The 20182-nt window shown below is 38.0% G+C and overlaps 1 protein-coding gene across 7 annotated transcripts in view; it reads left to right on the top strand.

Moving 5' to 3' along the window:
* Window positions 1-20182, top strand: part of Sil1 (SIL1 nucleotide exchange factor) — a 314976-nt gene that overhangs the window by 29205 nt on the left and 265589 nt on the right. The window contains exon 2 of one of the 7 annotated variants that reach the window (XM_063232175.1): window positions 18672-18723. The exons of the other annotated variants lie outside the window; for them this stretch is intronic. The gene's annotated coding sequence lies outside the window, so the exon portion shown is untranslated. The remainder of the gene's footprint in view (window positions 1-18671; window positions 18724-20182) is intronic. 7 annotated transcript variants of the gene reach the window in all.

Here is a 20182-nt window from a genome sequence, read left to right as displayed (position 1 = left end):
TTATATTTATGTCTTTCATTGAACATGTGAAGTTTTTGGCCCCCGGTTCTTCACATATGCTATCAGTCCCTTTCTCATTCTTTCTGGAACTCAGTGTGTATCAGTTTGCTTGACGTTGCCCCACAGGTTACTTAGTCTGTTCATTTTTCTTCAGTAGTGTTTCTTTTTTCCTCAGACATGATACCCTCCATTGTCTTCTAGCTGCTCTTTGAATCCCTTCTCAGTTACGTTTTTCAGATCCAGATTTTCATTTGTGTTTCTTTTTGAGGTTTTCTCTTTATTTATATTTCTGTTTTTTTTTCATATAGGGTTTTGTTTCTCCTTGTTCCAGTTTTTCTCGACTCATTCTTATTTTTGACACAGAATCTCATTAAGTTGCTAAGTAGCCCAGGTTGGCCTTGAACTTGGGGTCTTTCTGCCTCAGCCTTGGAGGAGCTGGGACTTACAGGTATGTGCCACTGCAACCAGTTGTTTTTGTTCATTTGTTTTTTCTTTTGAATTTTTGAGACAGGGTCTTGATATGTAGTTCAGGCTGGCCTCAGACTCTCAGTGACCTTGTTCCTCAGCCTCTTAGTAGTGAGTTATGGGTATGAGACACCGTGCCCAGTTCAATATTTTCTTGATTTTATCCACTGCTTACTTTAGATCTTTGAGTATCTTTTAAGAGGTTTTAAATTTTAATGTCTCTCAAAGTTTTTTTTTTTTCCCCATGGTCCTGAGTATTAAACCCAGGGGGCTCTCTGTCACTGAGCTACATCTCCAGCCATTTAAAATTTTTTTCTATTTTGAGAAAGGGTTTTACTAAATTGCCCAGGCTAGCCTCAAACTTGGAATCCTTCTGCTTCAGTCTTTGAATTAGTTGGGAGTATTGTCATGTACTACTGTACCAGGGTGTTAGGTCTTTGCAGGGATAATTTCTGTTGGTTTACTATTTTTTTTTGAAGATGCCACACTTTCCTACTTCTTTGTAGGTCTATATTTTTTGTTGAAAGCTGAACTTCTAAAAAAAAATATAGTCTCACTATGTAGTTTAGGCGGGTATTGATTTCACAGTAATCTTTGTGCCTCTCAAGTGCTAAGATTTCAAAAATGTAATCTAATGATGTTTCCATGGCAGACTTTTCATTGTCCTTAAAGTCTGAAGATTTTTGGCTTTGTTGTTGCAGTGCTGAAGGGTCAAGCCCAGGGCCTCACACATGCTAGATAGGCGTTCTGTCACCAAGCTACCTCCTCAGTCCTATTTTTGTTTGTTGATTGTTGTAGGTTATCTGTATTCTGAGAGTCAAATTCAAGAGTAAATTTAAGGTTTTTCTAGGTCATTTTTGAGCCTGAACCATCACCTAGTCATGAGCAGTAACTTTAAATTTTTCTCCTGTATATGCAGTTGCTGTATAATCAGAGCCACAGTCGATGATCAGGGCACATATCCTTGTACTTGGAAGACAGGGTCCTTTCTGTACATCCTGGCTCCTTAAGCTGAGTTTAAACTGCTCTAGGAGGCCCTGTGTTGGCAGCCTGCCATGAAGTTAAGCTGCTATTTTGATAAGTTTTTAAGTGATAGAAATTAACTGCATTTTACCATCTAAGCCTTCTTAAGGAAGTTCTAATCTTTTAGTAGTCTCCAGAGTTCCAACATTGTTGCATCAGATTCTGTCAGTGTAGTTATCTAGAAGAGAAGGCATATTTTAGTGCTTCCTACTTCACCCATTGCCCAGAATCCTCTCCCTTTTTGACTTTTTAGTCTTGTAGTGGTTACTTCATCACCAATTTTCCTCATCTGAATCAGGGTATTCTTGTGCTTACCTGTGGGGCAGTTAGGATGAAATAATACATGTCATGGCATTGGGAACGGTGGCTGTTCAGTGAGTGGGTTAGCTGACGCTTTCAAGGAACTCACCAGGGAGGAAACCATGGACCAGAAGCAGGTGTTAGGAGCGGCTGGTCAAGGGCATGAGACATTGCGGTTAGCTTTGCCTCGTTATGGAAGGTTCTTGAAGATTGTATTTGGAGTCAAGCCTTATATACGTCACTTATGGGGCAATTGAGAGACTACTTCTAGTAGAGAGTAAGCAATGGAAAGACCTGGAATGTTAATCCAAAAGAACTGTTATCTCCTTTTTTCTTCTGCCAAGAAAGGGGTAGAGTCATCAGAGCAAAGTGGAAGGAAGCTCTGGCTCTCTTACATCAGACAAACCTGGGTTCTAGTCCTGGCTGTACAAAAACATGTTGTATGGCATTGGGGCAGTCATTTCCCCTCCTTTCTGAGCTTTGATGACCTCATCTGTAAAGTGGGAATGATAATATTTACTTGTAGTATGGGCGAGGATTAAATAGAGTAGTATATATAAAGCACTTAGTACCATGTCCTTTACATGGTGCACATTTAATAACTGATAGATTAAAAAATTTTTTTTGTCATTTTGAGACAGGCTCTCTCTATGCAGTTCAGGCTGGCCTTGAGCTCACTTTGTAACGTAGGCTGGTCTCGAACTCACAACAATCTTCCTGCCTCAGGCTCCTGAGTGCTGGGGTTACAGGTGTGAGCCATCATGCCCAGCATGGATTAAAAGTTTTTAAGCATTTCTCTTGAGAAATTAAACCATTTTAAGCAGCTATGGCTGTATAACAATTATGCAGTGTTAGTCTGCATCTTGGAATCAAGTATTAACTTCTCTTAGAAAGTTCTTAAGAAACATGTCACTCAGCTGTCCCATACCCTCTGTGTTATATGTGTACTGAGAATCAATTACAAGCTCCTTACTCTGATTATAAGACGTTTCATGTCCTGATTCCTGCTTCCAGCCTGCCTATTGATAGTCTCATTTCCTATATTCTCTACTGGCTACCATGACCTACTTTTGTTGTTGTTTTTGAGACAGGGTCTTGCTATGCAATACAGGCTGGCCTTGAATGCACTATTTGGCCGAGGCTAGCTGTGAACTTTCAATGATCCTCCTGCCTCAGCCTCCCAAGAACTAAGGTGACAGGCATATGCCCAGCCATGGTGACCTAATTTTGGTTCTTGAACATAAAGGATCTTTGCTCCAAATTTGCACTCTGCCTGAAATACTCTTTCTTCATCTTTGCTTGATTGATTCCTTGTCATTTACATCTTTGTTCTGTTGTTATTTATGAGAAAAGGTCTCCCTTTCATCTAGTATAAAGTGACTACATTAGTTACCATAATCTAACCATCTGAGTTACTCCTTTTTCTGTTGCTACACTAAAACACCTTAGACTGGGTAATTTGTAAAAATATGTATATGTTGGCTCTTGGGTTCTGGAGATTGTAAAGTCCAAGAGCATGGTGCTATCCCTAATTGCCCTTATGCTAATTCAGCTTATGGTAGAAGGTATAAAGGCAGGCAGGCTTGTTTGTAAGAGGGAAGGAGACAAAGGCAACTGTCACCTCTTTTTTGGGGGGTGGGGAGTGTTATTGGGGTTGACTACGAGGTCTTTACACTGAAGTATGTTTGTATTTTGAGACAGAGTCTGTCCAAGTTGTCCAGCTCAATCTTGGTGATCCTCTTGCTGGGAAGAGTTGCTGGGACTATAAGCATATGCTACTGTTCCTAGCTCAGCCCTCAGCTCCTGCAGGTCCTTCCACTTCTCCAGTTACACTGGGAACCTGATTTTAACATGAGTTTAGACTGTGACAAACTATTCCCAAACTAACACCAGCTGATACTTTTTTTGTTTAATACTTCTCTTGACTCTGTTTTTCCTCTTTGAATGTGAGTTTCATGTGTATAAGAACCCTGTCTGTCCTGTATACAGTTGTTTTCCTAGCGCTGGGAACAGTACTTGGCATTTAGTACATGATTAAATAACATTGTTGAATGAATAAGCTTGTGAATGTGTTCTTTTATTACCCAGAAGCTGGGCACATAGGTGTTCATATACCATTTTGTTTCCTAAATAAATGTGATCAAAATGATTTTTTTCCTTGTTCATTATTCAGTGCTATCCCTCACTCGCACCGTCCTTTAATTGCAGCATTCTGAGGAGAGGCTGTTTTTCCCTTGCTTCATTTTATGTACCTCTTTTTCTTCCTGGCATTTTATATTAGAAAAGGGAGTTTGTAGTTGCTGAGCTTTGGGCATTGATTTTTAGGTTTTCTGTTATAAGGAAGCAAGCTTTAATACCTTTGCTTGGAATAAAACAAACATAAAAGCTCACCAGGACATGGCAAATTCATCTCACTCTGATTTTCCACTGACACATTTTGCAGTACTACTGAAGTTCTTAGACAAGGTTATTAGCCAATAATTGACAAATTGACTGCGGCTAGATAGAAACAAATTCACAGAATGTGAATAGGTGGCACGGTGAGATATTTGGAGAGGTCAGAGAGGATAGTGCTTCCCTTTGTGGCATTTGTCTGGTTTTTCATGATAGACATAGGCCTGGGACCAGTTTAACTGTCTTTATCTTCACAAGGCCCGTGAAGACAGTAGAGGCTCTGATGTTGTGTTCACCTAGTGTGGCAAATATAATCCTTCTTTACTTTGCTGGGGCAGTGCCCCAAGCTCCCTGAAGTGAGGAGGAGGTGGGGCTCTAACCACTTTTGTAAGTGTTTGAGTCCTAAATGTTACTGGCACTGAAAGACCTGGTCCTTAGAGAATGAAACCCCAGGGAGGGATATGAGCAAGAAAGTCTATCTAGAATTCAGTTAGCTCACAGAGAAATTGGTTTGTATTTGTAAAAAGGTTCTTTTTTGTTGAACTTGCAGCTACTGATTACTAGTTTTTGTACCTACTTTTTTTTACCTAAGATGTCTTTTCCTTTTGTCTCAAAGAACATAGTACTCTTAACCTTAGGTATTGCTCACTTTGTGTGTGCATTTGTGTGTGTGTGGGTGATAGAACTGTGGGCGTCCGGTGGCGGCTGAAAAGATAAGAAGTATGAAATATAAATGACCTTTATTTTGAGAATTTGGGGAGAGACACCCCCAACCTTCCCCGGGCGCGGCATCTCCACCCCGGGGTCGGTGATCTCTCCCTGGAACACGTGGAGTGAGGCACATAAGTCGCCTCGGCTTGGGGTGGAACCTAAGGGGCATTAGGGATGCACAGGTAGCCCATTGGTCTTTGTTTGGCGCCAGAGGTAGATTTCTAAGGGTGGGGGGAGATAGGAGCGCCTTGGCTTTACAGGCTACAGTGTCGGCCTGGGCCAAAACCCTTTCAGTGGGCGTGTGTGAGTGCTGAGGATGGAACCCAGGACCTCTAGCATGTTAGGCAAGCACTGTACTACTGAACTATACCCCCTCCAGCCTTTTAAATTTTATTTTTGGGATTTTTTTTTTTTTTTTTTTTTTTGGTCTTTTTGTGACAAGGTCTCACTATGCAGTTTGGGCTGGCCTTGAACTCATTTAATAGCCCAGGCTGGCCTCCAACTTGCAAAGATCCTCCTGCCTCAGTCTCTGGAGTGCTGGGATTACAGGCATGTGCCACCACACCTGGCTATTTTTGGGATTTTTGAGGCAAGATCACAGAGATCCTCCTGGCTCAACCTCCCAAGGGCTGGGATTACAGGCGTGAGCCACCACGCCCAGCTGACTCCCTCCTTTTATCTGAAAGAATTTCAGCTGTAAGCCAGCAAGATAGACATTGAAAGATTCTGGGACCAGAAGGTGGCTTTTGGTAAAACAGTGAGTGACTCTCTTGAGCAACTTTCTCTGGGCTTCGAAGTTATTGTTAAGCTCGCTCTCACTTCTTTTACCTCCACTCATCAGTCTTTTCAGTGTTAAATGATGATCCCTATTTCTTTAATCTTTTCTCACTTGCTCTGTTTCCCGGCCCCTGTGTTATTTCTGCAGTTCCTCGTCAAAGAATTATTTTCTTTCAAAAATGTTCACAGTTGTTTTGTGGCCACAGTTGAAAGTAGTATGTTTTGTTCCACCTTTCTACCCAGGTATAACTTCTGTTCTTCTGTGAGTGTAGAAAGGTGTTTGGGATGGGCAAGGTGTACTGTTGTACACTCTCACCTCATTGTGGCTATCATCTATAATTCCATGTCATGTAAAGATGGATTAGGCAGAAAGACCCCAAACTGGAGATGTTAAAAGACCTTAAGAGGTGCTGATGGCCTCAATTTCTGTGATGCTTAATCCCCTCTGTTTTTTGTGGTATAGGAGGGACCGTACTGAACAGCTATATCTCCAGAATGTCTTTTAAATTTTGAGACGTAATCTTGCTAGGTTGATACATTGGCCCAGGCTGTGCTTTCAATTCTTTGTCTTTAACCTCTCTGAGTCCTGGGGTTACAGGAGTCTGCCACCATGCCGCTAGGCTTTCTGTTTTTTTTTTTTTTTTTTTTTTTTAATTAACATTAAAAAAATAACAAACCAAAGTTGCATCTCTTTTTGTTTTGTGTTGCATTGGTTTCTTCTACTTTCCTTAAAACTAGTGAAAACTTATTTAAAACTAGCTGCAATCTTTGGGTTCACAAAGATTTGATAGATTAGATCTCCGAGCTCTGCCCTCATATTTTCCACATATGTATCTAATAGAATAGAAGACTGTTGTGGAAACAGCTTTCACATGTCCTCTACATGCACACTCACACACTCACACAGCTGAGTAGCAAGGAATAGACATTTCTCTGACAGCAGCTCACCCTGTTTCATGCAAATGCTCTCCGCTGCAGCAAAATTTAGAGACTTTCAAAGAGATAGACTTAGTGGCATCCCAACCCCCAAAAGACCTCAGAACTCTTAAACCTTAAACAATCTGGCACTCAGAGCTTTAGCCCTGAAAGCAGACAAATCTCAAACCTGGTACAGTAAGACTCTTCTTTCCTCTGATCTTTTCTTGTTTTCTGTCTTTATTTTAACATCCCTTTTCATGGTCTTACCTTTCAGAAAGTTGATTCAGGCCTTCTTGCTGATCCTGGCAGGAGAAGCAGCAGGGCTTCTGGCCTTAATTTATAGTTTATATTTCTTCTCTATTCACTGCCCTACTTCCTCATCTTCCAGTGTCCTGGCCCTTTCCCCATCAGAAAGGACAGTGTCCTATAGAGACATGTAGCTTAGGAATTCTATGGTGTCAGTACCAGTCTAGTGATTTGGGAAGAATTTAGAAGCCAATTTTGTATATATGCTCTTTTTAAAAATTTAATTTTATTGGTACATTTTAGGTATACATAATGATCACTTTTATCATAGGAAATTTTTTCCTGTACATAAATTCATTTTGATTCTTTTTTTTTTTCTCCATCCCCTTTGTGTATGTACTCTTAAAAGAGGAGATAGTCCATCTTTAGTACCGTCTTTCTTTCTCTTTGCTCCTGTAGCCTCCATGAGCTCTCTTTGCTAGGGGAAATGGAGAATTATTTATCATGATTAATTCTGGGGCATTAGCTTATGAAGTTACAAAATAGCATTTCAGAGCAAGATGTCAGGGAGTCTCCCTGCAGTTTCTGTGGAATAAGTTGACCTTTCAGTTAAAATTTTTTCAGTGTCTTTGGGGGCCCATTTGAAGGAAGCTCAAGCAATAATTAGGACTAAGCAAAGAAAACTAATTCAGGGCCAGAATAGTATACTGAGCTTATAAAAGGAAACCGCCATACATAATAAACAGGAGTTTGAGCTTTTAACTTATTTCTTCTCTTTTTGTATTGCTTTTTTGATTTTTTTCTTCCAGACCTGAGACCTGCACATTATTTCTCTGATGGTGGAATGAGGGTGTCTTGCTAGTGATAGCCTGCTGAGATTCAGGCAGTGGAGGAATTGGAGTGGGCTGCTTCAAATACTGTTAAATCTGGGGATCTGGGTTCATCTGAGGAAATGTAAACTTTATTCCTAGACACCTCTTTCCACCAAATTCTTAGCCTCAAACTGTTATTTTCCAGACTATTCTCTGTGAGGATGCAGGAAATTTTCTGGATAGATTGGAATGTCTCTGTGAGTCTTTCTGAACACTTTAGAAACTGAAGCCACAGATTTGTAGATGTGTCATCGTAAGGTGTTTTTTTAGATGAAGTAGTAAGGCTCCTAGTTCTTTTGGGAGGCAGACAATTTGATATGATATTTAAGACCTTGGCCTTCAGAGTTGCCTGCTTTCTAATTCTAGCTCTGCCATTGATCCACTCTGTGATTTTGGGAAGGTGGTTTAACCTCTCTGAGTCTCAGTTTCCTCACAGTAGAAGGATAATGATGCAGGTTTGGTGTGAGTTCAGGACTTGATGATTGAATAACATTAGCTGTAATTGTTACTTGGGATGCCGATGGAAAATCACATTGAACCTTGCTATGGTTTGAGTGCGTTCCGAAAGGTGATGTATTGGGAGCTTAGTCCCTAATGCAATAATGTCGTGAGGTGAGACCTTTAACAAGTGACTAGGTGAGTGGGTGTGGAGGTACATGCCTATAATCTCAGCTATTTGAAAGGCTGAGGCACAAGGATTACAATTATGAGGCTAACTTGAGCAATTTAATGAGAGTCTGTCTCAAAATAAAAATGAAAAAAAGACTGAGAATGTAACTCAGTGGCAGAGTGATTTATCTAGCATACATGAGGACTGGGTTCAATTCCCATTACTGCCAAAAATGTTAATAGCTCTTGAGTGTTTTGAAGTTATGAGCAGATTGGTGCTGTTGGCATGGAAGTTGTCTTCTGTTAAAAGGAATGAATTGGGTCTCTTCTTGTAATGCTTTCTGTCATATTATGACACAACAAGAAGACCCTCATCAGATGCTAGCCCCTTAGTTTTGAAATTCTCAGATTCTAAAACTGTAAGAAATAAACCTCTGTTCTTTGTAAACCACCCAGCCTTGAAGTTCTCTTATAGTAGCCCAAAACTGACTAATTCTAGTCTTCTTGTCAAGTGAAGGTAGGTAGAAACATTTGAAGAGGGAGAGAAAAAAAATTCCATAGCAAAATGAGAACTCTGGTTACTTTGATAAATTACCTATTGTTTTACTACATTTGTTAATTTCCCTTTGTTAATCTACCAGACTGATCTTCTAAGAAACCCTCCTGGCTCCTCAGTAGAGATTCAGTAGCCACAGTAGCCATGGTGTCCTTTATTACCAATATATCATTATTTTTATAAAACATAGGGCTGTATTTTGCCACCTGCATTTTGAAGTGTTTTAAATAATTAAAGTTAAACTGTACTTGTCAGAATAAGTTCAAAAAGTACATTCTGGGATGCAGTGCTTTTGTCCTGACAATGTGTTTATTAGCTTGCTTGTTAATTTCAGAATTTGTTAGCTTGAGACTCCACTGTACCAGTTTGTTCACACTAGTATTCAACGTAAAAGCATCCAGAGAGGGAGGCAGGGAAACTCCTCTCAGCATTCCTGGAAAGTCACAAAATGGTGAACAGTGGTCCTTCTCAAGGGCAGAGAGGAAACTAAACTACTTCAGGGCTGATACCCTCAGCACTTCTGTGTGGGAAAGAGTAAATTGTAGGCTAAAGCAGCAGAGTGACAGAAGTTAGGAGTATCTTGATAATTTGGAAAACAGTTAAGTGCAAAGAAGATGAAAGCCTTTGCTGGTTTGCCATACTTTCCCTTGTGGAGGTTGGAGTCTGGAGTACTGTGTTTCTCTCCTTGCCTGCTCAGTAGAACTCTAAAAGGCTGTTTTAGCCTCTGATAAGCTTTGATTGAGAAGGTGATGGAAGAAAGAGAGGCTGATCTGAAGGCCCTGCACCAGAAGAGGTGTCAGTGCCAGTTGCTTTAGTTCTGGGCAGGGTCTTACACCAGACAGCAGAGAGATCCAGCTTGGGAAGGCTGTGGTACAAAGAACAAGAGACAGCACCCAAGTGCAACCTGGAACCCCAAGGACCTAGGTTCAAAGCCTGGTTTTGCTAGTGCTGTTGGAGATATTAAATTCCTGTGGCTGCCGTAACAAATTAATACAAAGTTGGTGGCATAAAGTAACAGATTTATTTTCATACAGTTCTAGAGCCAGAATTCTGAAATGAGTGTCACTGGGCTAAAATCCAGGTATTGCAGGGCTACGCTCACTCCACAGGCTTTAGGGTATACTGTGTTTCTTGCTGTCCAGCTTCTGGTGCCTGCTAACATTCCTTGGTTTATGGCCAAATCACTCTAATCTTAGACTACCATCTCCAAACATCTCTCTGCTTTGTCTTTAAATCACCTTTTTATGTATCTGGGTCAAATTTTGCTCTGTCCTTTTTTTCTTTGACTTTTAAAAAATTTTATTTATTTAGTTTTATTTTAAAGAAGGCAAAACTAAACATAACAAAACAGGACAAAGCAGATCAGAAGAAAACTATGTAAGTGACACAGATTTCAAAGCAAGACAGCAGGAGAGCTACAGTGGCTACCATTATGTCTCTTGTTTTCTTCTAAATAGTTGTCCATATCTTCACACACAGTGAATTCATACAAAACAAAGTAGTATAAAACTGATCAGAACAGAGTGATGAAGACATTATAGGCCCTCAAAACTAGACAATAGGAAAATCAACAATGACTAACATAATGTTTCTAGTTCTCTTCAAAATAGCTGTCCATACCTTCATGTATGTTGAATTTAAATAATACAAAACATACTAAAACCACTCTAAACAAATAATAAAAGCATTACTGGTTTTGGTAGCACAATGATAGGAAATCAGAAATGGATATCATAATGTCTCTTTTTCTTCATTTCCTCATGCATAATATAACCGATTCTCATAAACTGTTTAGGAGAAGTTCTATGCATGTATGAGCCTCTACATGTATACCTGTCCTTTCTGTATTAGAGAGGAAAACAAAAACAAAACAGATTACTAGAAAAACATGAAACAAAAAAGACAAATAAATAGCAATAGCAAAGAGCCCAAAACGATGATATAGGCCTTCAAAACAAGCTGGTAGCATAACTAGGGTTGTTACTTTACATAATGATCTTCAAGAGTTCCTCAGATCACCAGTCACTAACATGCAAAATTGTTCCAATCCTATAAATGTTCTGTTCCAAGAACTTACAGAATTTGTAGCACAATCATCTTAGCTATCCTAAGTGTGTTTATTCAATTTTAGATATTTTTTCTTTTACCTTTTTCTTTTTCTTTCTTTTCCCTGAGATATTATTTTTTTCCCTTTGAGCAGATTCTTATCCTTCCACTGTATTTACTGAGGATTTTCTATCTTATGTACTCTTACCATTTCTTACACTAGGGAGACTATATGGTATTTACATGAGAGTTTGATTTATTTCACTTATGAGTATGGTCTCAAGTTGCATCCATTTATTTATAAATATCTCAATGTGATCATTCTTTATAGCTGAGTAGTACTCCATTGTATAAAAATACCACATCTTTTTATCCATTCCTCAGTTGATGGGCACTTAGGTTGTTTCCAAGATCTGGCTATTACAAGTTGTACTGCTATAAACATGAGTGCACATATATCACTGTAATATGATGTTTCCAGTTCTTCGGGGAATATGCCCAGAAGTGGAATAGCTGGGTCAAATGGGACTTCCAATCCCAGCTTTTTGAGGAACCTCCTGACTGACCTCCACAGTGGTTGCACCAGTCTGTATTCCCAACAACAGTGCAGAATTCCTTTTTCTCCACAGCGTCTCCAGCATTTGTTGTTGGTAGTTTTCTTGAACCTGGCCATTCTTCCTGGGGTGAGATGGAATCTCAGTGTGGTTTTAATTTGCATTTCTCTAATAACCAATGATATTGAACATTTTTTTCATGTATTTATTTGCCATTTGTATTTCTTTATCTGAGAATTGTGTATTCACTTCAGATGCCCATTTTTGGATAGAGTTTTTGAATTTCAGGGGTCTGATTTTTAAAAATTCTTTATATGTTCTAGACAGAAGTCTATTGTCTGAGGGACAGTTGACTAAGATTTTTTTTCCCAATTCATGGGTTTTCTTTTCACTATGTTGGAGATTTCTTTTGACTTACAAAAACTTTAATAAGACATGATCCCAGTTATTGATTCTGGGAAGTATTTCACATGTGGTTTGATTCTTGTTCATGAATTCTCTACCTACCCCTATGTCTTCAAGATTTCTACTTACTTTGTCTTCCAAAAGATTTAGTGTTTCTGTTTTAATATTTAGATCTTTGATCCATTTTGACTTGAGTACATGGTAATAGGTATAGGTCTAGTTTTAGTTTTTGGCCTATAGATAGCAATTTTTTGAGCACCATTTATTAAAGAGACTATCTTTCTTCCAGTGAACATATTTGGCCCCTTTATCAAAGATATGGTGGCTGAGTGTGTTTGTAGTTGTAGTTGTATCTTCTAATGTGTTCCACTGATCTTCAGATCTGCTTTTTTATTCCACTACCATGCTGATTTTATTACAGTAGCTATGTAGTATACGTTCGGGTCAGGGATTGTGATGCCTACTGCCTTGCCTTTGTTGCTCAGAACTGCCTTTGCTATTCTAGGTCTCTTCTGATTCCAGATGAATTTTAGGAATGATTTCTCTAGATCTGTGAGGTATGATTGGGAGTACATTGAATCTGTATAACAATTTTGGGAGAATGGCAATTTTCACAATATTTATTCTTCCTATCCATGAGCAAGGGATGTCTTCCCATTTTTTGAGGTCCTCTTTTATTTCTTTTTCAGGGTATTATAATTTTCCCTGAAGAGATATTTACTTCTTTTGTTACATTGATTCCTAAGTATTTCATTTTTTTGGATGCTGTTGTGAAGGGTGTGGCTTCTCTTATTTCTCAATGATTTTACTGTTTGTGTATAGGAATGCTATTGATTTCTGAGTGTTGATTTTGTATCCAGCTACATTACTGAATTTTTTTTTTTATCGGTACTGGGGATGGAACTCAGGACCCCTTGCTTGCAAGGCAGGTGCTTATGCCGCTGAGCTAAATTCCCAGGCCCTACATTACTGAATTTATAATACCTAGGAGTCTTTCAATGGAGTTTTGGGGGTCTTCTATGTAGAGTATCATATTGTCTGCAAATATTGATAATTTAACTTCTTTTCTTTTTTTCATATTTTTAAAAATTTTATTTAAGGAGAAAAAAACAGAAAAAGGGTACAAGTTATACAGAATTTCAAAAAATGAACAGTAGGAAATCACAAGTTACAAAATTAAAGCATATAAAGTGGACATTCAAACAGTGAGACTGCAAACAGTTCTGTTCAATGATCCAACAAAAACAGTAATATGGTTATCTATCTTATACACTTAAATATACATGCAGTTATATCCTTTAGAGCACTTTCTTTTCCTCTCTTTTTTACAATGACAATTAAACATTTTGAGTTTTATTATTCCCACAGTTCTTATTACTTTTTTTTGAAGAGAATAAAACCAAATGTGACATAATAAAACAGAGTCAGTCAAATCAAAAGGATGGACATAGTACATAATGTAAAAACAGAATATAAGGTGATCAACAGTGGTTACCATAATGCTTCTTGCTATTTTAAGAAGAATTGCCTATATCATCAGTTATAATAAAATTGAACAAAATGGTACAGAACAAAATCAATAAAACCAACACATTGGAGACATTACAGGACTTCAAAAGAAGATAATAGTCAAACCAGAATGGGCATCATAGTGAATCTTATTGTCTTCACAGTTGTCGCCTATACTCTCAAACTTGGTACTATCAAGCAAAACAGAATAGAGTAAAATCAGTCAAAACAAGATGGTGAGAGCAATACAGGGTTTCAAATCAAGTTAATAGGAAATCAAAGTGGATTACTATAATATATCCTGCTATGTTTTACTTATTTTTTCCCTTAATTAAAAAGATAAAAATAAAATAATAAATAATAAAAAAAGTAGATTGAGATAAAAGAGGACATAACAACAAAACAGCACAGGTCAGAACATAACCATTTAAGCAAAATAGTGATTCATCCCAATATAATCCCGACATAAAAGTAGTTACCATGGTGTCTCTTTCCTTGAAATCTTTGAGTATAACTTCGTATACTGTAGCATCAAACATATCAAGACAATGTAAAACCATTCAAGAGAATGACAGTGTTACACATGGTATTTAGAACCAACTAACAGAAAATGAATAATGGTTTCTGTATTAGCTCCTTGTCTATAAAAGTTTTTGTTTATATTATCTCATATAATAAAATCCAGTAAGATACAACATGTTAAGACCAATGGAGACAGAAGAATAAAAGCTTGATGGAACTTCAAAACAAGATGATATTAAATCAGCACTAGCTATTATGATGTCTTGTTTTCTCCAAAATAGCTGTTCCTACCATCCAACCTTCTCTGCCTCATTTCTGTTGAGCTCTTTTTCTGCCATTAGTTGTCAGTTTGTCCTCTTCATTTTGCTTTCTGCTCCATTCATCGTGGCCTCTCTGACACTGTTTCTGGAATCTCGGAATTTTTCTTTTTTAGAATATCCTGCAGTGTTCTCTGTAGAGTTGAATTGGTGGTTGCAAATTCCCCTAGTTCCTCTTTATCCTGGAAGCACCTTGTTTTTCCATCAATTTGAGGGACAGTTGTGCAGGATATATCAATCTTGGCTGGAGATTATTATCTTTCAAAGCTTGAATTATTTCGCCCCACGCTCTTCGTGATTTGATGGTTTATGCCGAGAAGTCTGCTGTAATTCTGATGGGTTTTTCCTTGTAAGTGATCTGTTTCTTGTCTCTGACAGCTTTTAATATTCTGTTCTTATATTGTATTTCTGGAATTTTGATTATTATATGCCTGTGTGTATTTCTGTTTGGGTCGTAGGTGGCTGGGGTCCTGTATGCCTCATAGATCTGAGTATTTTTACCTCTTCCCATATTAGGGAAGTTCTCCTTGATTATTTCTGTGAATAGCCTTTGTACTTCATTTGTTTGTATCCCTGCTTCTTCCTTTACATTCTTAATTCTTATGTTATAGATCCTCTTATCATCTTCTAGCCTTTGTATTGTTACTGCTTGTTTTGTTATTTCTAAGAAGTTTTTCCTTTCATATTCCCACATTACAAATCTGTCCTGTTCAGATAATCTGTCCTTAGTTTCTTTCAAGCTGTTATGGCAGCTTTCAATAGAGTTTTTAGTTTCCTGGTAATCTCTTTGAACCTGCTTCATGTATTCTATGTTTTCTCTATTTTCTCCATCAAACAATTCTCCCCTTTTTTTCTGTTCTTCCATTACACCATCTGTTTTTTCTTGGGTGGTGCTTAGCATTTCTCTAACTATTCTACTTATATCTTGCTTTACTTGGTTAAATACTTCGCTTTTGAACTCGTCTATGAGGCTCCAGAGATATCGCTTTATGTCTATTGGTGCCGTGCCTGATATTGCATGTTTTCTGTCCTCATTCTCCTTTGCATTTACCTTTCCTGGATCAGTGTTCTCAGCTTTGGGGACTGAGGACCCTTTCTTGTTGCTCCTTCTTTCCATACTTTTTGTTCATTCCATTCAAGCGTATATAGAAGGCCCAGTTTCTTTCTTTGTCGGTTACAGTTTGTTTGAATCGCGCCGGCTAGGTGTTCTTGCCCACTGCAGTGTACTAGGAGACACAGCCCTGGGAAGCTTCTGCTGGGCCTGCCCCTCCAGGTCAGTCAACCTGCTGAAGGCTTCGCTGCATGAGGGTGCACTGCCAGGCTCAGGGACCTGGTTTGGGCTAGCCTACTAGGTCTTAGTTCGCGGCATCACCCAGGTCAAGCGCTCCCCACCAATCCTGCTTGAGAGGGGGAATATGTGACTGAAGTGACTGCAGCGTCCTATTCCAGCTAGTCTTCCCGGTCCCAGAATGTCCTCTGTTGGAGCCTCCTAGTTTATGGAAGGGTCCCCGTTCCTCTCACTCACCGCAGGTTGATGCAGGGTTCCCCGCCATCTCTGCTCTCAATTTGGTTCGCTGATTCTTGCTCTCAGAGCTTTCGTGTCTCTATCCCTGCTGTGCCTATTTAAATGCAGCAGCAGTGACAGGAAATTCAAGCCATGGTTTCCAGGGGCGTGGGTTCCAGCTTTGGCACTGAGACTTTAGCTGTTCCAGTTGTAGCACCGGGATTGCATTTCCAGTTGATTTCTCTCAGTTTAGTTTGTTCCTGGGTTGGCAGGGTATATCTCCCCCTGCTGAGGACTCCCCACACCACACCATTCCTGCATTGTAAACTGACTATCTGAGAGAGCCACCATAGCTGCTGTTATCTATCTGCCATGTTCTCTCAGAAGTCTCTTCTTTCCCTACTTTTACTCCATTTATTTCTCTCTCTTGTCTAATTGCTCTGGCTAGTATTTCCAGCACTATATTGAATAGGAGTGGTGATAATGGACAACCTTGTCTTGTTCTTGATTTTAGGGTAAAGGCTTTCAGTTTTTGGCCATTTAATATGATGCTGGCTGTTGTTTTGTCATAGATGGCCTTTATCATATTGAGATAAAAAACAACTTCCAATTTTCTATAAGGTTCTTATCATGTATAAGTGTTGGACCTTATCAAAAGCTTTTTCTGCGTCTATAGAAATGATCATGTGATCCTTATTTTTGGCTCTATTGATATGGTGGATTACATTTATTGATTTGCATATGTTGAACCCTCCCTGCATTCCTGGGATGTATCCCACTCGGTCATGGTGTATAATGTCCTTGATGATTTGCTGCATTCTGTTTGCCAGTATTTTTTTTGAGAATTTTTGCATCTGTGTTCATTAGGGAGATTTGCCTGTAGTTCTCTTTTTTGGTTGGGCCTTTCTCTGGTTTTGGTGTTAGAGTAATACTTGCTTCCAGGAATGAGTTAGGAGAATTGCTTCCCTTTCTTTTTTTTTCTGGATTTTTATTAATTAATAAATTTAAAAGGAAGAAGGAGCTTAAGATAAAAGAGGACATAACAACATAATAACACAGGTCAGGACAGAACAATTTAGGCAACATAGTGTTTCACCACAAGATAACCTGACATAATAGTAGTTACCATAGTGTCTCTTTCCTTGAAATATTTGAGTATAACTTTGTATATTATAGCATCAAACACAACATGACAGTGTAAAACCATTCAAGAGAATGAAAGTATTACAGGGTATTTAGAACCAACTAACAGAAAATGAACAATGGTTTCTATATTATCTCCTTGTCTATAAAAATTTTTGTTTATACTATCACATATAATAAAATTCAATAAGATACAACATGATAAACCGATGGAGACAGAAGAACAAAAGCTTCATGGGACTTCAAAGCAAGCTGATATTATATTAATGCTAGCACTATTGTCTTGCTTTTTTCAAAATAACTGTTCATATCATCACAGACAATATAGTCAAACAACCCAGAATAAAACCATTTCAATTAATGAATGAAAACATTATAAGACTTCAAAGCAATATAATGGGGAATCATGTTTACTACATACTTTTATGTGTTATTACCATTTCTTACACTAGGAAAACTATTCGGTGTTTATATGTGAGTTTGATTTATTTCGCTTATGAGTATGGTCTCAAGCTGTGCCCATTTATTTATAAATAGCTCAATGTGACCATTCTTTATAGCTGAGTAGTACTCCATTGTATAAAAATACCACAACTTTTTTATCCATTCCTTAGTTGATGGACAATTAGTTTATTTCCAAGATCTGGCTGTTACAAATTGTGCTGCTATAAACATGGTTGTACATATATCACTATGGTACAATGCTTTCAGTTCTTCTGGGAATATGCCTAGAAGTGGAATGGCTGGAACAAATGGGACTTTTTTCCTTTCCTTTTTTTTTTTTTTTTTTTTTGTCTTTTTCGGTTTTATCGGTACCAGGGATCCAACTCACGACTGCCTGCTTGCAAGGCAGGCACTTATGCCGCTGAGCTAAATCCCCAACCCCTACAAATGGGACTTTCAATCCCAGCTTTTTGAGAAATCTCCAGACTGACCTCCACAATGGTTGCACCAGTCTAACAATCCCACCAACAGTGCAGGAGAGTTCCTTTTTCCCCACAGCCTCTCCAGCATTTGTTGTTGGTAGTTTTCTTGATCCTAGCCATTTTTGCAAGAGTGAGCTGGAATCTCAGTGTGGTTTTTAATTTGCATATCTCTAATGACTAATGATGATGAACATTTTTTCATGTATTTATTTGCCATTTATATTTCTGCATCTGAGAATTGTGTATTCATCTCAGATGCCTATTTTTGGATTGGATCCTTGAATTTTGGGGGTCTGATTTTTTAAATTCTTAATATGTTTTGTCTGAAGGACAATTCACTAAGATTTTTTCCCAGTTTGTGGGTTTTCTTTTCACTATGGTGGATATTTCTTTTGACATGCAGAAACTTTTTAATAAGACGTGATCCCAGTTATTGATTCTGGGAAGTATTTCCTGTGCAGTCTGAGTCCTGTTCATGAATTCTCTACCTATCTCTATGTCTTCAAGGTTTTTACCCAATTTGTCTTCCAATAGATTTAGTGTTTGTTTTAATATTCAACTCTTTGATCTATTTAGATTTTAACTTAGTACATGGTGATAGGCATGGGTCCAGTTTTAGTTTTCGAACACCATTTATTAAAGGGACTGTCGTTCTTCCAGTGAACATGTTTGGCCCCTTTATCAAAAATAAGGTGGTTGAGTGTGTTTGTAGTTGTGGTTGTATCTTCTAATCTATTCCATTGATGTTCAGCTCTGTTTTTATTCCAATATCGTGTTGATTTTACTACAGTTGCTTTGTAGTGTAACTTCAAGTCAGGGATTATGATGCCTCCTGCCTTGCCTTTGATGCTTAGAACTGTTTTTGCTACTCTAGGTCTCTTCTGGTTCCAGATGAATGTGAGGAGTGATTTCTCTAGATCTATGAGGTATGTTGATGGTATTTTTATTGGGATTGCATTAAATCTGTATAACAGTTTTGGGAGAATGGCCATTTTCACAATATTTATTCTTCTTATACATGAGCAAGGGATGTCTTTCCATTTTCTGAGATCCTCTTCAATTTCTATTTTTCAGTGTTTTATAATTTTCCCTATATAGATCTTTCACTTCTTTCATGAAAATCATTCCTAAATATTTCATTTTTTTGGTTGCTAGTGTGAAGGGTGTGGCTTCTCTTATTTCTCTGTCAGTGATTTTGTTGTTCGTGTATTGGAATGCTATTGATTTTTGAGTATTGGTTTTGTATCCAGCTACATTGCTGAATTCATTTATTACATCTAGGAGTCTTTCAATGGAGTTTTGGGGGTCTTCTATGTAAAGTGTCATGTCATCTGCAAATAATGATAATTTAACTTCTCTTCCTATCTTTACTCCTTTTATTTCTCTCTTGTCTAATTGCTCTGGCTAGTATTTCCAGTGCTATATTAAACAGGAGTGGTGGTAAGGGACATCCTTGTTTTGTTCATGATTTTAAGGTAAAGGCCTTCAGTTTTTGGCCATTTAGTATGATACTGGCTGTTGGTTTGTCATAGACGGCCTTTATTATATTGAGGTAAAGACCATCTATTCCAATTTTCTGTAAGGTTCTTATCATAAATGAGTGTTGGACCTTATTAAAGATTTTTCTGCATCTATAGAAATGATCATATAATTTTTACTTTTCACTTTATTGATATGGTGCATTACATTTATTGATTTATGTATGTCACTTTCAACTTCATTGAAGAGTTTGAGGAATGTTGGCATTAAGTCTTCTTTGAATTTTTTGTAAAATCCCGTAGTGAATCCATGTGGATGTGGGCTTTTCTTTGTTGAATTACATTTGAATTACAAGGATTGAAGGATTGAATTACATTTTCAATTTCATTAATTGAAATTGGGTTATTCAGCAGTTTTAGATCTTGATCCAGGTTTGGTAATTCATATGTTTCTAGGAATCTGTCCATTTCTTCTGTTTTATCAAGCCTATGAGAGTAGAGATTTTAGAAATAGGTATTGAAGATCTTCTGTGTTTCCACAGGGTCTTTAGTGATTTCACCCTTTTTATTCCTTATTGCATGAGTTTGAGTTTTTTCTTCCTTTTTAAAATGAGGTTGGCTAGGGACCTATCAATTTTATTTATTCTTTCAAAGAACCAACTCCTTGATTTATTGATTCTTTGTAATGTTTTCTTAGTATCTATTGCATTGATTTCTGTTCTGATCTTTATAATTTCCTCTCTTCTTTTGGCTTTGGCCTTGACTTGCTCTTCTTTTTCTAGATGTTTGAGGTGTGGCATCAGGTTGTTTATTTGTGTTTGTTCTGTTTTCTTGATTTAGGAATTTACTGCAATAAATTTTCCTCTGAGGACTGCTTTCATTGCGTCCTACAGGTTCTGGTCAATTG

This window comes from Cavia porcellus, unplaced genomic scaffold (assembly GCF_034190915.1).
Source record: "Cavia porcellus strain 051 isolate PalLab524CR breed Dunkin Hartley unplaced genomic scaffold, mCavPor4.1 scaffold_21, whole genome shotgun sequence".
Classification (NCBI taxonomy): domain Eukaryota; kingdom Metazoa; phylum Chordata; class Mammalia; order Rodentia; family Caviidae; genus Cavia; species Cavia porcellus.
Note: the sequence above shows the minus strand (reverse complement) of the source record. Positions and strands in the feature narration are given on the sequence as shown.